A 5346-nucleotide genomic window follows, 5' to 3' on the forward strand; every position below is an offset into this window, starting at 1 on the left:
CATCAACAGTTTCCACTTACAGGACAAAGAAGACCAAGTGACACAGGAAACAATTCATTTGTATTTATTACACCCCTAGAGACACCCAAGGTAACCAGTTGTTTCAGATCACCCTAAACCAAAACGTTCCCTGGACACTGATGAGGTATGACTTAATGACTGAATGACTGACACTTGTGGTCACACTCCACAGCATAATAATGAAGTTATTGCATATTTCTGTGATATGTCTATTCTAATTTTAAACATTGCACCTTGTAGACGGTCCCTGCGCACTCTTGTGCTCTTTGGTTTGTGTTTTAACAACGTTTCGCTTCTGAGTTACTAATCTGAGAAGTCCGGATCTGAATATCTCTCTGACTTTATCGAACAAGGCTACCTTAACTTTTCTCATGAATACGGATCTCGTAATCACAAGATCTTTTGTCGTATGAGTTATTTTTTTGTAATAACAAAACAGTAACTCATAAGTGAAAATTGAGTGAACAAAGTTGATGAGTTATGTTTCAGTTTGATCAGATGTGACTGTAGGTTTTCAATCCCGGGAAACGAAAGTGAAGGCGAAGACTGGTCGATATTTCCATCCCATGTGAAGGTGCAGCCATAACAATGTGGTAGGTTGATGAGTCATGTTTTAGATTCATCAGATGTGGCTGCAAGGCAAGGCAAATTTATTTGTATAGCACATATCAACAACAATGTAGTTCAAGGTGCTTCACATAAAACTACGCACTCGTGAGCTGGATCAGGTGACAGGCAAATTGGAGGGAAAACAGCAGCACAGAGGAAGAAGAATGATCCTCAAGTGCCCCGCCTCTACGATGCGCTTTGACGTGACAGTGAATATTTAAAGCTGCGTGCTCAACAACATCTTATCATTCATACCAGCGAAGCCAAAGCAGCATCAAGAGCCAAAACCAGCCACACTATAACTTAGAGAAGTTACAGAGTTGAGGAAACAGCTAAATGATGAGGTGAGTAGCTGTTTCTGCATTTCATATCATTGTTGGAGTAAATCAGTATCATTATGATTTATTTAATATCCTATCATTGTGTCCTACAGCCAAATAATGTTAACATTATGGATCCTTCAAGTCATTGATGACGTATTCAAACACTGCTGTTCAGTCAGATCTTTGTACCTCCTTCCTTCATTCTCTCCTTTCTGTCTTTAGGCTACTACTATTATCCCTCCTGTGTTTCTTCAGTCTTGCCTTTCAGTCAGTGCCACATGGATTTAAAAACCCTTTTTCTTAACAATTATTACTGATCAGTTGTTTTCTTGAAGTTTCATCCCACACTTCCAGGAATATAATTCTGGTGGGCAAATGTGAAATGTTGTTGTTGTTGAATTATTTTATTCTCCTTAATCCATTTTTTTCTTCCTCGTTCTCTGTGGCTCAAACCATTTCTTTACCTTTCTTCCTTGCCTCCTCCTTCCTTACCTCTTCCAGCCATCTGTTCTTTCTCCCTTCTGTCCTTCAGCCTCACTCTGTTTCTTCCTTCCTCACAGACGCTATCCTACCTTTCATTACTAATCTATGTATTCATTGCATACTTTGTTTACCTTTGTTTCTTCTTGTCCATCATGGTTTTGTATTTTGTCCGTTTTTGTAACTCTTTTCCATTCTTCCCCTCTATTGTCCCATTTCCTAAAATACCTTCCTCTACGTCCACTCATTTATTTATTTTTCAGGAACAATGCACACTAATCAAAAGTTACACTGTAAGTGAGCCAGAGTTAGCCAGATAGGTTCATTTCCATCTGCTGTCCCCGGCCAGATGTTTCAAGGCAGCCTAAAATAACAAAATCTCAAATTGAAACGGAGTTAAAATTCATAGAGAAACAGACAGCAACATATAGACAAAACCGAAACACAGCTAAAGAAAAGTGAACGACATTAAAGCAGAGCAGACATAACAGGTTTCAGCATGCGTCACGCAGAACAGACCCACCTACAGGACAAGCACATGTAACACTGAAGCACTTAACATACACATCAAAAAAATGGAAAGTAGCAACACTGATCAAGACAAATGCACATATAGGCAAAACAAGCAGGCAGGACAGACAGTACATCAATGCTGGCACACCTGATTGGCAACAAGCCATTTCTTTAAGTGATGCTTGAATGTTTGGTACGTGTTTTGTGTGCGTATGTGTGGTGGCACAGCATTCCACGAGTGAGCTGCCTTCACAGAGAATGTAGATTTACTGAACGAGCTTGACCTATGTGGAATGACACAATCACCTCTTGAAGCAGATCCAGTGAGTCTGCTGCTTTGAGCGCTTTGTTTAATAAAATCACTCAGTGGAGGTGGGGCCATACTATGTAAAATTTTAAAAACCAGACACACATCAGTGAATTAATGATGTTCTCCCAACTCAGGATATGATGTTTGGTGAGAATATTGCAGTGATGGTGACTTTTGGGTTTTTTATCAAGTGTTTTTAGGGCTTGTTTATGGAGAATATGAATGGATTTTAATGTTGTGCTGCTGGTTAGATGGGGGATAATCATTGCATTAAAATACAATTTTGCAGCTTGCATGGTTAGACAGTGTCTGATATATCTAAAATTCATGGGATTCAATTTTAAGACATTTGTCACATGTTTTACCTGTCTTTTAAAAGAGAGATTAGAATCAATAAAAATTCCTAAATATTTAAAATCTGACACTACCTGTAGCCTCTCACCAGCAACATAAACATCTGGCTCCAGTGACACTTTGCAAGCTCTCTTTGTGAAGAACATACAAACAGTCTTTTTAACATTTAGGTGAAGGCAGGAATCTGCAAGCCATTTCATTACATTTGTCATTGTGGACGTGAGTTTAAGTGCAGCTTGTTCTTTGTTCTTTGCGTGCACATAAATCACTGTATCGTCAGCGTACATTTGAATATCGCACCCATCGCAGACACCCAGCAAATCATTAATGTATAAACTGAATAGTAAAGGTCCTAAAATAGAACCCTGGGGTACTCCCACATTAGATCTTAGAGTAGATGATGTAACATCACCCACTCTGACACACTGGGTTCTTCCTTCAAGGTAGGATTTCAGCAAGGCAAGAGACTCTTGGGAAAAGTTGCCTTCATTCGTCCTCTTCTGTTTCTCTTCCAAGTTTTTCTTCTTCACCTACTTTCCTCTTCCTACCTTACTTTCTCTTTGCAGCCGTTTGTTGGTCCATATTTTTTCTTCCTATCCTCTCATACCTCTTTCCTTATCCATAACCTAGTGATGTGTCTTAATATTTGTCATTTTTATTCCCCATCAGTGCTGCTCAGAGTCAAACATCACTGGTCTCAAAACTGGAGACCCTGCAATGCCACTTTACCTGGGATCTGGTCCCCAAGATCAATTTTTTACGTCTCAGCGACAAGCTGGTGGACATCGGCACGGAGGAGGGAAACTGTTGGCTGGGTCACATTTACAACCTGAGGGGGTTCATTCAGTACAAGCTGGGCTTCACTGAAGACACCCAAAGTTTCTTCAACAAGGCTGCAGAGGCCTTCCGCCAGATGAGAAAAGCAGATGACGGTCCCTGGTTAGTGGTGAACTACGGGAACCTGGCTTGGCTGCACCACCACCTGGGAGACCAAGCAGAGAGCGAGGCTTACCTGTCCAAGGTTGAAGCCCTGATGAAGAAATACCCATCTCCATCGCAGGACGAGCTCCATGCAGAGATCTACGCTGAAAAAGCCTGGACCCTGATGAGGTTCAGCGCAAACAAAAAGCTGGTTTCAGATTACTTCCAGAAAGCCATCAGGATGCAGCCGGACATGGTGGAGTGGAACACCAGTCACGTCATAGGGTTAGTGAGTGATTTTTATCACAGCAACACAAGGCTGGGGGCTGACATCTTGGAGAAAATGAGAGCCGCCAAGGAACAGGATCCAGAGAACTTGTGCCTCGCAATTTACTACCTTGAGCAACGTGCACAGAATGGAGAAAACGTTGAGGATGAAGCACGTGAGTTAGCCAGAGAGGTTTTGAGAAATCCTGTCAGCAGCTTCAGTGGTATGAAAGCAATACTATGGGTTTACAGATACTATGTAAGTGTTGATGAGGCCATTGTTTTGGCAAAGGAGGCTCTGGAACAACATCCAGATGAGCGTTATCTGAAGAGATGTGCCGCATTCACTCTCAAATGGAAGATCATTCCTGCCAGCAACAGGGACCCACAGCAAAACATGATAGACAGAGCAATCAATCTCCATGAGGAGGTGATTTCTCATTACCCTCATTCTTCATTTAAGACGAAAGTAGACCTCGCAAAAATATACGCGAAGTCCAACGAGGCTACAGCTGAGCAGAAGTACCAGGAACTGCTCAAAAGTGATCTGGAACCTGCAGACAAACAGTTGCTTTATAACAACTACGCAAAACATTCAAAAATCCATCAAAATGATCAAAAAAAGTCACTAAAATATCACATGAAGGCGGCAGAGATACGGCACCAATCAGTCTATCGTGGGGAAAGCATCAAAGCTCTGAAGAAGATTAAAAATAGACATAGAGAAATAGAGGAGTTTCTGAACAACCTGCAAGAGCCATAGTGGTTTCTTTACAACACCTAAATCTGAAAAAATAAATGTATTATATTACCTAAAAATAAAATCTGAGAATACTTATTAATTGAGCTGTATCCTTTATAAAGGCAGGTGTCTGCACGTTTTTACACTTTAGTAGTTAATGGAAGACAAAAGCTTTAAAAAAAACAATATCAAAAAACGTATACATTTGTCGGAAGTAGTACCGTAATTTCCAGACTATAGTGCGCACCTATATATAGGCCACACCTGCTCATTTTTAAAAGAAATTGTACATAAATAAGCCTCACTTGTCCCCGTTGAACGGCAAGATGTTACAGGAAAGATTTTTTTTTACTTTTAATTAAATAAATGGCGGTAACATCCACAACTACATACATACCGCAAATACTTTTTTTCAGAACAGTGCTTTTAACAGTACTAAAGTTGTCTTCTTCTCTGAACATCATGTAACAAACATGTCCGACTCGCTAGCTTCTAAGCTAATTTTAACATTACTGCCAATGGGGAAATGCTAACCGCGATTAGCATTAGCGAATATAATATATCTTCGTAAATCTTTTCATGCTTCATACAGACATACTTACAGACTAAGGTCTCTCAAGGCTACCAAACGGAAGAAGTAAAACGAAGCAGCGTGTCTTCTCATTGGAATCTAAAAGCAACGAGGCAATAACTGTTGCTGTTGTAACTCGTAGCTCTGAATAGCATTTATGGCTAACTGGCTTGGCCACTTAATAGGGCTGATGACGCCTCTGGTCACGCCGGTTCGCTAATCGCTCCAATAACAG

The 5346-nt window shown here is 40.6% G+C and overlaps 1 pseudogene across 1 annotated transcript; it reads left to right on the forward strand.

The window, feature by feature from the left end:
• Nucleotides 1-3255: 3255 nt before the first annotated feature.
• On the forward strand, nucleotides 3256-4561 carry LOC306797324 (interferon-induced protein with tetratricopeptide repeats 1B-like; annotated as a pseudogene). The gene has a single exon. The product of its transcript is annotated as an interferon-induced protein with tetratricopeptide repeats 1B-like (transcript).
• Nucleotides 4562-5346: the final 785 nt, after the last annotated feature.

The sequence above is a fragment of the Melanostigma gelatinosum genome, assembly GCF_949748355.1.
Source record: "Melanostigma gelatinosum genome assembly, chromosome: 3".
NCBI classification, from domain to species: Eukaryota; Metazoa; Chordata; class Actinopteri; order Perciformes; family Zoarcidae; genus Melanostigma; species Melanostigma gelatinosum.